This window comes from Marmota flaviventris, chromosome 12 (assembly GCF_047511675.1).
Source record: "Marmota flaviventris isolate mMarFla1 chromosome 12, mMarFla1.hap1, whole genome shotgun sequence".
Lineage (NCBI taxonomy): Eukaryota > Metazoa > Chordata > Mammalia > Rodentia > Sciuridae > Marmota > Marmota flaviventris.
The window spans coordinates 9,491,824-9,504,834 of NC_092509.1; the positions used below are offsets into that span (position 1 = coordinate 9,491,824).

The 13,011-nt window shown below is 38.6% G+C and overlaps 1 pseudogene; it reads left to right on the forward strand.

Moving 5' to 3' along the window:
* Positions 1–400: 400 nt before the first annotated feature.
* LOC114102486 (melanoma inhibitory activity protein 2-like) lies at positions 401–6,493 on the forward strand (annotated as a pseudogene).
* Positions 6,494–13,011: the final 6,518 nt, after the last annotated feature.

Sequence of the window (13,011 nt, forward strand, 5' to 3'; positions counted from 1 at the left end):
CTGTAAAAGCACTCAGTGAGTGGAAGGCCTGGAGTGGTGGCAGAGGGGGCGTTGGTGTCCCTTGACAGATTTACTGATTGCCCTCCTGCTTTGGTTGTTGATTATATAAGGTGTCTGGGTGCACATGATTCATGAGCAGCCCCTGCATTAGAAGTGACTGGCATCTCTTGCTCTATGCTGGCCTGTATCCTCAATCAAAGGTGGTACAGGGATGAGAAAACCAAAACTGAGTCCCTTCTCACTTTGAGGATGTAATTTGCACACTCATTCCATATCACCACTTCTCTTCAGCTTTTCTGCATCTTTTACATAGGCAGAAATGTGGGTAGGCATGTCTCTGTGTGTTAACAGTTTTCTGTAGTTGGATTCCTTTTTGGTGGTGAGGCCATCAGTAGTTGGTATGTTATCTCAGCTCCTGTTGCAACCACCTACATCTGGGAACTTTGTGCTCAAGCCCATGAGGAAGAAAAATCTACAGCAGTTCGATGGTGATGGCAAGTTAACTGAAATCAAGATGCAGCAATTTGTTCCCATGACCTGAAGTACCATTAATGTTGAAAATAAAGAGCAAAGGGGGGTGGAGATTTTTTGGCTTCTGCAAGATGCTGAGCAGCTGAAGTGAAGCACGTGGATACCACTGGTCCCTTGGAATACAGTGCTTTCACTTGAGAATTTTTTTTTAAAAAAAGAACAGCACCCAATATCTTCTGCCTTTTTGATTATCTGTGCACCCTGCAGTTCCCAGAATAGTTCCTCTTTCCTACCAGTACCCTACATCTTTACCTAAATTAGAAATACTCTTTCACATTAGACATGTCCCTTCTGTTTCTGGCAAAAGCAACACTGGGCCAGTTAATTTTTCCCTTTTGAATGGAGGGACAAATCACTGGAAAGAGCGTATGTTCTTCTTCATGCAGAAGATCCTTGTCCTCATCCCTATAGGTTTATGGTAGTGCTCCTGAGTGAGCCCCCTTCCTGTCTTCCTGGCTGCCAATCCTGGGCAAAAATAGAGTTTACCACTCCTGCTTAGATCGTTGTCTAATCAGCTCTTGCTCAGATTAACCCTAGTAAATTTCTTCTGGCTCATGAAGAGATAATTCCCACCCACATTTCTACCTATTTAAACATTTCTGACTCAATATTGTATCTGTTGTATTCCAGTGCAGTGCTCAGAGTTGCTCTAAGTATTCAGCAAGGTCTGTGGAATCTCTGCCCTTGAAATAACAAAAAACTCCCAGATGAGTGTGTTGTGGGTTCAGGCACTGTCCAGTTTCCTGAGGGCACAGACATTTGCACCACAGCATGAGCTATGGGTTCTGATCCCAAGGGAAGTACATAAATTAAGCATATTTTCTGTCCTTAGCATTGTAATAAGGTGCCTTTGAATCCCCCACACATGATAGGCTTTAAAACTGAGTCATTTTCTTTTGGATCCTTCCATGGATTCTTTAGAGGGCCTGGAGAACTTAGCTACCACCTCTTGATTCATACTAGTGAGTGGCCAGCAAGTGGCCAGCAAGCCTGACATAACTGCTGGATCCTGAAACCTTCCCACCAAGACCTGAACTGCTCTGGCCTTCTGTGCTTCAGTTACCACTTGGCAGTCACCTACTGCATGAAGATGTGACTTTTAATCTATGGCAATTGAGCAGTGATGGCTCATGAGCTGGTGGGTCAGAAGCCCTGCTTGGCACCTCTCACCAAGTGTCCCAGAAAGGCCTTCAGAGGCTTTTTCAAGCTTCCCCACACCCTTTGTACTCTTAATCAGCAGTTTCTCTCCTGTACAATGTGCCCAAATATGCTTTCTCCTCTCTAGCCCAGGACTTCAGGCTTCTGGGTCCATCTCTAGCCACAAATGACAGCTGATTTAAAGGAATTCCTGACTGCATCCATCACAAACCCACTATCAAGATGGTCTAGAAGAAAACATGCAGGTGATTCCTCTCCAAACAAAGGCTCCACCCACTCCCACAAAATTAGTCTTTAAAGCCTCCTGGGTCACCTTAGCCTTAAGCAATGGGCTGTGAGAGAGAAAGCTGATTCTGATACCAGTGGGCAGAGGAAGTGAGAAAAGTGATGTCTGGCACCTAGAAAGCCTTCAGACTCCATCAAAGAGTAACTAATACATCAGGGAGATGGATATCCTGGGCACAAGGGAGAAATGACTGCCTGGCAAAAACTGCTAAGACCCAAACCCATAAATTACGGCCCAAATGTGGTCTCCTAGATAGCCTCAGGGCACTGTCTTCTGTAGAGTCTAGGTCAAGACAGCCTGCTAGGAAGGCTGAATCTTCTGCCTGGAGAAACTCCTTCCCAATTCCAGGTACTGCAATCAAAGCCCTCAGTGAATTGGAGGGCATAGAGGTGGGATGGCAATGAAATCCTCCAAAATCAAGGCCTTGAGGTGCCCCAGAAAGCAGCCACAACCCAGGGATATGGAGTGAGTTGAGGGCCTGGGATCAGGGCTCAACACCCTAGATTGGAAGCCATTCAAACTCTCTGCATCTTAGATACTAGAGGTGATGCCAGGGAGTTGGTTAGAATAGCCTAAGAGGAAGTGGATCCCATAAGAGATCCAGATGTCAAGTTCTGCACCCCCTTCAGACTTTTCTCCCCACCAGAAAACAGTCTGCGAAGTGGTTAGCTTCCAGGCAGGAACTTGGGAACACTTGTGATTGCAGGTAGAGAGCTGCTCACTGCTAACTTCACTTGAAGTTGTTTCTTTGTTTCAGAAACTGCTCTTTAGAAAAGGCTTGAAAGAACAGCTTAAACCAGTCAAAGATACACAGCTTCTCTTCTAAGTGACCTAGGATAAACTTTGATCACTATCACTCATAATAATACTAAATTCTCTGCACTAAATGAAGTGCATCTGCCATTTGTTTGGTTTGGTATTTGGAAAAGAAGCCGGGGTGCTTTATCACTGAGCTACATTTTGTGGTACAGATTTCTCAGAACAAAGGAAAGAGAAAATGATGCCATCTGAATCATCATGAGTCCTCCAGAAATCAGTTTTAAACATTTCTGCTACTTTGTAGTATAGAAATTGAATGCCCAAACAGGAATGAGTATTACCTTATATGAAGTCAATGTCTAGTATGTAAAAGGAAACTAAACAGAATATATAAGGGATCTCTCCCTACACTAAATGCTCAGCCTTTGGATAAGAATTCACTGAGGCTGGATGCACACAAATAAACACTGCTTCCTATTGAATACTCTAGTGTCCCCTGTCTCTGTGTGAGAAACCCATGCAACATTTTATTCGTTTTTTTAATGCAAAATCTCACTTATCTTATCCTTCTCATTACTATATACTTATAATGACCAGCTTGCTTAGAAGTATTTATATTATATGAGAAGTGAAAAGAACATCTGAAAAAAAGATTTAATGACTCTTAAATAAATAGTGTTCTACAAAAACTGACATGAAAACCAATACAAATTTTAAGTTCCTTATTTTGAGAAATATTACATATGCTATACTATTTAAAAATAACTTATCAAAACTGATCTGTGCCCATGTTTGCAACTCTTCTAAAATTACTTTTAAAATAGTCTAATATGAAAGTTTTTCTATGGCAATAATTTGCATGGCTTCTGTAGAAAATGTCAACAGGTCTGGAGCTGTAGCTCAGTGCTAGAGTGCTTGCCCAGCATGTATTAGGCCTTGAAATATAACCACCAATATTGCAAGAAATGAAAAGGGAGAAAGAAGAAAGGAAGGAAAAAGATAGGGGACAGGAGAGGAGGGAAAGGAATGAGTCATTAAAACACAAGGGCAAGTGATGCAAATATAAATATATGATGTATTAGCTCTATAAAAATTTTACAGAGCTTTAGAATTTTAGTGACATCAAACTGGGTGATATTATGACTGTATAGAAGTTCTGCCTTGGCCTGGCCTAAACCAAACCAATGAGTGGGTGGCCTGAAGAAGACTCCTCTCTGGCTTGATTGAAACAGGCTTGAACCTTTGCTGCTTCAGGATGCACAGCATAGTAAAGGGGCCAAGACTTCTCTGACAGGCAGTGTGAGTGTGCTAGGCCCCTGGGAGCCCATGACCAGGGCTCCTCATGCCAATTCCCACAGCCCCCCCCCCCCACTTGATGGTTCCCAATGGTCTGCTCTGTTGCCTGGTGCAGATTTGTTCCTAACCAAAGGCCAGAGTGTCCACAGCCTGCTTTGGCTTGGCTGGGCATGGTGTGGTTGTGGAGGGAATAGCCAGAGTAGCCTTAGCGTGATGAAGGTGCAACAGCTACCCCTCAGCCAAACTAGGGGATTGTTCTGGAAGAAGTAAGCAGGGTTGTGGTGTGCATTGTCTGAGACAAGGAAACACACCCTAGTCCTTATGGCTGTCCATGGGAGTTAGTGATATGTACAGCTATTGGATTTTTTGTTGTTCTCTTTTTTTTATGGAGAAGTTATCAGTGTGTGAGAAGCAGGCATTACATGAGAAGAAAAGCTTGCTCTAAAGCTTTCGGGTCTAATTGAAGAAAAATGTGAACTACTTGAAAAAGTTAGCCTTGTTCAAAAAGACTACGAAGGCTTAGAGTCATCTTTAAAGTATGCCGTTTTAGAGAAGAAGTTGATAAAAGCAGATAATTTTGAGACAATATATGAAAACCTGGATAGGTCTCTATCTAAACTTGAGGATGAAATACTCTTTCTAAAAAAAGAGCTAAAAGAAGAGAAAACTAAACACTTTCAACAGGATGAATTGATAGTGGATATATTAAAAAGAATTAAGTCCCTAGAAGATGAATTGAAATTCCTCAAATCTCAAGCTAAAACAACCTTGAGAATATTTAAAATGAATAAAGAAGCAGTTACAGAAGCAGTAAAAGAGGCTTTGAATAAAAATTGTCAACTTCAGGAAAGTCAGAAAGAGCTTTTACAAGAAATTGAGTCATGGAAAGAAAAAGTGAATGGCCTCAATAAACAGAAAATGACATTTGAACAAGTTCAAACAGATAGAGAAAGTCACATTAAGTCTCTGACTGAACACTTGCTGCTGATAAAAAATTGGGCTCCTGTGCTTGCAGAAGTCCTAAAAAAAGATGGTAACTAGGAGTTGGAAATGGAGAGTGAATCAGAAATTGGTGCTCACTTAGAAGATCAGCCAAAAGGGGCTTTGAAGAAACTGGTTTATGTTGCTAAGTTAAAGGCCTCTTTTAAAACCTTAGAAAGAAAGAAATCAATTTTTTACTTTATTATCTGAAGTAGGTAAACCAAAGGAAGAACTTACAGAACACATTAAAAACATTAAGACAGAATAAGTATCTTTCTAAGAAGAAAACATGAACGTGAGAATCAGAATCTTCAGCAGAAACATAAAGTCATGATGGAACTATATCAAGAAAATGTAATGGAACTCCAAAGGAAATTAATAGGAGAGGAAAATTACCAGGTAGAGCAAGAGGAGAGACTTTCCAAAGTTGAAGAAAAGATCAGCCATACAACTAAACCGCTGGAGACCTATAGAAAGTGAGCCAAAGATCTTGAAGAAGAATTGGAGAGAACCATTCATTTTTATCAAGGGCGTGTCATGTACTATGAGAAAAAAGCACATGGTAATGAGTTGGCAGCTCAGAGTGCTGAAAGATACCTTGATGATTTAAGAAAACAAAATGCTCACAACAGACAAAAATTAACTGAAATGGTGTTCAAATTTAAACTTGCAGAAAAAGATCCTTCTACACTTGATGTTTCAAATACAACTTCTGGCAGAGAGCATTCCCCAAATGGTCCCTCACCATTGAGTCAACCTTCATGTAAAATGAGACCTTCTTATGTGGAAAACAAGGGTCCACTCATACTCTCACCTTTGGTGCCAGTGAGAGAAGGAAGAGGCTCAAGGGGCCCAAAGAATTCTCTGGACCATGTGACTAGCAATGAAAGAAGAGAATAAAACTGTGATAAGTTAACTGATCCTCAGAGAGTACCTTCTGACACTGAGCCCCTGGCATCTCCATGTCAACAGACCCATAGGATAATAATCCCTCCACCAAGCCAACCATATTCTGATCCACAGCTTCCTCTACAAAGGCAAAATGGATGTTATTCTAATTATGATAAACCATCTGGATCAGCAGAATTCAAAATTTGCACTATGCTGCTTTTGGATAAAGTGGATGGGTCTACATCTTCAGATACTGAATCTAGTAAAAATGATACCAAAATTGATCTTGGTGATTCCAATGTGCCTGATTCATCTCTCCCTGATGAGAACGAAGCAACTGGCTCTGGCTTTGCTTTCTCACCTTTTCCTCCAATCAGAGGTCCATTGTTTCCAGTGGATCCAAGGAGTCAGTTCATGAGAAGAGGACTATTTTTTCCTCCACCTCCTCCAGGAAACATGTATGGAGCATCTTGGGAATATTTTCCACCAGGTTCACCACCCCCTCCATTCCCACTGGGACCACAGTGTTTTCCTCATTATCTCCCCACAAGAGCTGGATTTCTCCCCCTGCCTCCCACTCCTGCATTCTGAAAGTAGAAGTGAGATCCTTCAGGGTTGATTCCACCTTCAAATGAGCCTGCTACTGAACATCCAGAAGCACAACAAGAAACCTGACAATGCTTTTTATCGCCTTCAAAAGTAATTTATCTCTCATTTTTAGTTTAAGTAACTACTTTTAATTAAGTGATTATATTTTGCTCCAATTGAAGCTTAAAGGAAATATAATTTTTAGGATAATAATTTGTAAATAAAGATTAAATATGAATCTTATGAGTAAGTTATTTCCATTCTATCTTATTCTAGAGACTATAACATTTAATTTGATTAATCCACTATTATATGAGCAACAAACAGAGTTTTATATATGCAATCTTGCAGTTGGGGATACTTTAAACTCCAAACAAAGGCTGTTGCTTTATACAAAGAAACATATTTACTGTGATTGTAGCAAATGTGAAAGTAACTTTAGTGTAATGAAAGATTTTTATTGATTTAAAGTCTTGTTGGCATTGATAATAAAAATCAACTAGTTTTTCCATAAAAAAAGAATAACTAGAACATATTAAGAGTAAATCAGAAAACACAACTATATGTGTCATGGAAATAGGAGATTTCAAATACAAAAAAAAATTTCAGTTCTCAGAAAATTTGTAGAAATTTGAAATCATAATTTAAGTTGACTCTGTCCCTGTTTTCCCTTACGTCTCCTTTATTTTATACCCATTTTGCTGTAGTTCACTGATATGGGGAGTGTCCTAGTCTTTGTTTCATTTTCAGGGAGACATTTGTAAAATAGAAATGAATTATTAGGACACTGAAATGAAGAAACAAAGTCATAATTCCAAGTTTTGTTATTTTTAGATTTGATAGTCATAAAATGACTCTGCTAAACTACTATAAATGTTTCAGGTACTTACTCAATTTCTTTACCATTGCAAATAAGTAAAAATTTACAAAACTGCACCAGAGAGGACATTTCGAATAATGTTTCCCTGATAGGGACCAAGAAATAACGTTTATTAAAAAATACCCTAATTAATACTTAGTGGTCAAAGCTTTTTTTTTTCAAGTGTTAAATATGCTCTTCAGTTTTTTGTAAAGAGTATACATTTAAGTCTAAAATAAATGCAGCGATATAATTTTCTTCTTAAATATAAGAAACAGCTTTATCACAAATGATGGCCAGTGAAGACTTTCACCAATACTTGAGTCCATGATTAATTTCAATGAGAAAAAAAGTTGGGCATTGAAAAAGAAACTCTAGAAGTTCAATAAATCTAATCTGTTTTCCCTCAAGAGTAACAGTGGATGTTAAATCAATCCTATAATTTTTAGTTTCCAGCATAAAACACTACTCGTTCTAAACAAGTGGAAGAGAAGTTTATATTCATGGTCTGTATAAAATGGACTGATGATCCCCCACTTATGTTAATCCAGAACTGCTTCTGCCCTAACTACTACAGGAGAATAGTTGCTAGTATAATTAATGTTTTACACCAAGAAACTGTAAATAAGGTAATTTCAGGTTGAAAACAGAACTGAAATCCCTAAATACCATTATAGAGTCCTATAAAAAGTTATAGCTTCAGAAGAAAAACCTGAAAGGCCCTTCTAAATATGACATCATTTATTGAATCAGGTTCCAATTATGCTCACAGCTCTGAAAATGATACTTAAATAAAATAAAACAATATTAAAAATTGGCAATTTATAGAAAAAATAATAAAGTATTAAGTCCAAAAATGAAGTCATAAATATAGTACATATTTATATGCACTTTACCTAAATAATTGGGCTGTTATTGTAAAAATCAAAAATCCCACAATTAAAGAAGAATGATTGTCCTGATATCTGAACTGTCATAATTAAAAAAAATAGTCTTTTTTACATGACTTATGTGGAGAAATATAGCACAAGTGACTGAAATTAATAGGTATATGATTAAGTGTTTTATTTATAAGTGTTTTTTAGTTGTTGATAGATCTTTACTTTATTCATTTATTTATATATTTTACAGAGAATCAAACCCAGTGTCTCAAACATACTAGGCAGGAAGTCTGCTACTGAGCCTCAAACTCAGCCCATGATTATGTATTAATAATCATTAACAATAATCTAAAAAGGAAATGAGTGTATCTCTATTATCAAAGAAATATAAGCCAAAAATAGATAACCAACAATAATTAGACCTGAATTCTTTTCTAATATTCTATTCATTACAGGGATTCTTTGATTCTATAGTGGTTTTATCAAAGGCCTGAAATATTTCCTAGCACTTGGCCAGCATCTACTCTTCTACATTAGAGGAAATGGATATGGTAGAATTCATTTCATGAATTAAATTCATATACTCAGGGATATCAATATTCCTAAAATATGCTTTGGACCTGAGATTACTGATATTGAGTAAAAGGATTATGTTTAAAAAAAAATTGAGGGCTGGGGTTGTGACTCAGTGATAGAGTGCTCACCTAGAACATGCGAGGTCCTGGGTTTGATCCTCAGCACCACATATAGACAAATAAAGGTATTGTGTCTATCTATAACTAAAAAATATTTTTTTAAAAAATGGCTAACATGGCAAATTTCACTTCATGTATAAATTAACCACAATAAAACATTTAAAATGGAAAACAAACAACTGAGGGGTGCCAATGAAGGAGTTGTGAGTCTAAAGAAATAGACAGGTGGGTTCTCAGTTAGGATGGCAGGTGGCCCGATTTCAATAGGTGTTTTAGGTGGTGCCATATCCTGGGATGTGCACTCTGGTGAGGTGTCCATTTGAGGATTCATCTGGGATGGCTTTGTTGGTGATGCCATGCTGTTCAGATATCCTTGCCTAGAATTTTGGATGAATGAGTCATTATGCCATTAGCTATATTAGTATTGAGTAAGAGGACAACTTGCAACTTTTATTTTTTTGTCTTTTTTTCAGTATACAAATTTATGAAGGTCAAAAATATGAAAAATGTGGCCTCCTATTCTCAAGAGTGCTTTAAAGTGAGAGATTCCTAGAAATAAGAAATGACAATTCCCTTTGGGACATGTAAACTTCTATTCAAAATATGAATATAACTTTACTTACCCATAGGAAAATTCTGTGATATAAATTACATGACACACTTTTTCCTGAGTCCCCTCTCTTCCATTAGCCAACACCTCTAAGGACAGCACCTCTTGGAGGCTTCAGGGCCTGCTGCCTGAGAGCAGTGATCTCTGCCCTGAGCAACCTTGAAAGTGGCTCTCTAGTCAGGTCTAGAGGAAGGCAGGAATGGAGAAATTTGGGCAGGGCAGTGGCATGGCATGACAAGGAATATTCTGGGAGATGCTGCCTTCTGTCTGAAGGACCTGCTGGAGGAACAGGTGTTGAAAGGAATTGTGGCCCCAGGGAACTTGGGGGAGGAACCATGGAAAGCATGCTGTGAATCCTGGCTTCTCCTAGGAACATTTCAGTAAGCCTGTCTCTAACTGTGCCTGGAGAGGTGTGTGGCTGTCTGCACATGGTACAAAGTGCCAAGTGGCCCTTCCTTCATCAAGGATAAAATCAAGACCTTCAGCAACTTAGTTAGACCCTTTCTTTTGGTGACTGGCTTCTTTGAGTTGGCCTAATATTTTCAAGGTTCATTCATGCCACAGCATATTGTCAGTACTCCATTCCTTTCTATTGGAGAACAATATTCCATTAGGTGGATATGCTGTATTTATTAATCTATTTTGTTAGTTGACTGAGTCATTTGTATTTTTTGGCTATTTGAATAACACTGCTGTGAACAGTTACATCAAACATTTGTTTGCATGTCTAACTTTGTTTCCCACACCTAGGAGTGGAGTTGCTGGGTCACTTAGTAAGTCTCTGTCTAACATGGAAGAAGTTTCCAGACTGTGCTAGAAAGCAGCCACATTCTTTACATTTCCTTCCCCAGGTCACTGTGTGTCTTTGTCCCTGATAACATATGCTATTGTCCATGTCTTTGATTGTAACCATCCTTCTAGCCATTAAGTTGTCTCTTGTTATAACTTTGATTTGCAATACCTTAATTATAAATGATAAATGATGACTATTTTGCAAACATAATGATCTTTACAGAAGTGCACACTCAAAGTCTTTGGATGCTTTTTTTATTTGTTTAATTAATTACACATGACAGTACAATGACCTTGACATATCATACATTTGAATAACATGGGATACAATATCTCATTTTTCTGAGTATACAGGTTGCAGAATTATATTGTTCATGCATTCACATATGTACACACAGTAATAATAATGTCTGTTTCATTCTACTATCTTTCCTATCTCCCCAACCCCTCCCCGTCCCTCCCATCACTTCTCTCTACCTAATCTAAGGTAACACTATTCATTTTTTTCTCATGTCTTCATACATGTATTTTGTATAAAAATGAGTGTCTCTTTCCACCATACATGCAATTCCCTTTCTCCCTCCATTTCCCTCCTACCCCTCTTCCTTATGTAGATGTAATCTTGCTCTTTCTCTCTTCTCCATTTTGAGTCACCCCCCTTATATCAGAGAAGACATCCAGCATTAGTTTTTTGGGGACTGGCTAACTTCACTTAGCATAATCTGTTCTAATGCTATCCATTTCCCTGCAAATGCCATCATCTTATTATTCTTTAAAGCTGAGTAATATTCCATTGTGTATATATGCCACATTTTTTAATCCATTCATACATTGAAAAGCATCTAGTTTGGCTCCACAGTCTAGCTTACTGTGAATTGTGCTGCTATAAACAATGATGTGGCTGTGACCCTGTAATATCCTGTTTTTAGGTCCTTTGGGTATAGTCTGAGAAGAGGAAGAGCTGGGTCAAATGGTGGTTACCATTCCCAGCTTTCCAAGGAACCTCATACTGCTTTCCAAATTGGCTGCACCAATTTGCAGTCCCTCCAGCAGTGTATGAGTGTACCTTTTTCCCTGAATCCTCGCCAGCACTTATTGTTGTTTGTCTTTATCCTGACTGTCATTCTTACTGGAGTGAGATGGTATCTTAGCGTAGTTTTAATTTGCATTTCTCTGATTGCTAGGGATGATGAGCATTTTTTCATATATTTGTTGATTGATTGTATATCCTCTTCTGAGAAGCATCTGTTCAGGTCATTGGCCCAATTGTTGATTGGGTTATATGTTTTTTGGTGTTTTGCTTTTTCAGTTATTTGTATACCCTAGAGAGTAGAGCTCTATCTGATGTGTGAAGGGTAAAAATTTGTTCCCAGGATGTAGACTTCCTATGCCACCTCACACATTATTTCTCTTGCTGAGAAAAAACTTTTTAGTTTGAATTCATCCCATTTTTTGATTCTTGGTTTTAATTCTTGTGCTATAGGTGTCTTATTAAGGAAATTGGGGCCTAGCACCACGTGATGGAGATTAGGGCCTACTTTTTCTTGTATTAGACGCAGAGTCTCTGGTTTAATCCCTAGATCCTTGATCCATGTTGAGTTAACTTTTGTGCATAGTGAAAGGGATTCATTTTCATTTTGTTGCATATGGATTCTCTGGACACTTTTGTATTGGAATTTCTTTGTTGCTTAGTTGTAACAGTTCTTTCTATATTTGGGGTAACAGTTATTTCTGAGTTATAATCTATGATTTTCAAATATTTTCTTCCATTCTATGAGTTGTCAATTCAATTTCTTAGTGCATTCTTTGATGCTCACAAACTTTTATTTTCAATAAAGTTCAATTTACTTATTACTTCTTTTGTTGCTTAGCTGGTGCCTTATATGAGTAACCTCTACTAAATGTAAGGCCAAAATGATGTATTTCTATGTTTGTTTTTTTTCCTAAGAGTTTGTAGTTTTAGTTTTGCATTGAGTTCTGTGATATATTGTGAGGGTGTGTGTGTGTGTGTGTGTGTGTGTGTGTGTGAATATGTGTGTGTGTGTGTGTGTGTGTATAAAGTGAGGGATGGAGTCTGACTCCATTCTTTTCTATGTTTATCTGTTCTCCCAGCACCCTTTGTTGAAAAGGTCCTTTGTCATTGACATGCCAATGCATTCTTGGTGAGGCCTTAGCACGTAATAATATTGATCATACACATAAGCGTTTTCTGCCAAGACTCATTTATAATTTGCTCTTCAGTATCAGGAGCCATGAAAGCCCCCACAGTGATAGTTTTGCTGTCTCCATCCTTCCCAGCTCACTGTACAGTGCCCACCTGCAGCTATAGTTAAAGCCTGTGCTTCCAGAGGCTGGGCTGTCTCTGGGTCTCAGGCCCTGAGGACTCCACTTCCAATGAGCCCTCATGCCCATTCCTCTGTGTCCAAATGACAGATGACACCCTAGTTGCTACTTGATCAAGCACATGTCCATGTAGACTGGCCAGAGGCCCAGGAATATTGAACCTAAAAAGGACTGATGGTCCCTCTAGTGCATAGATCCAAGTGGCTACCACACAGGTCTCTTCCTAGGATGTCATCCAAAGGGGCAAAGAAGCACATTCTGTTCTAATCCATCTATGTGGCAATCAGTTATTAATTGTATGGGTAGGGCCCTTGAGACTTTGGATGTCGATTTCTCAGGTG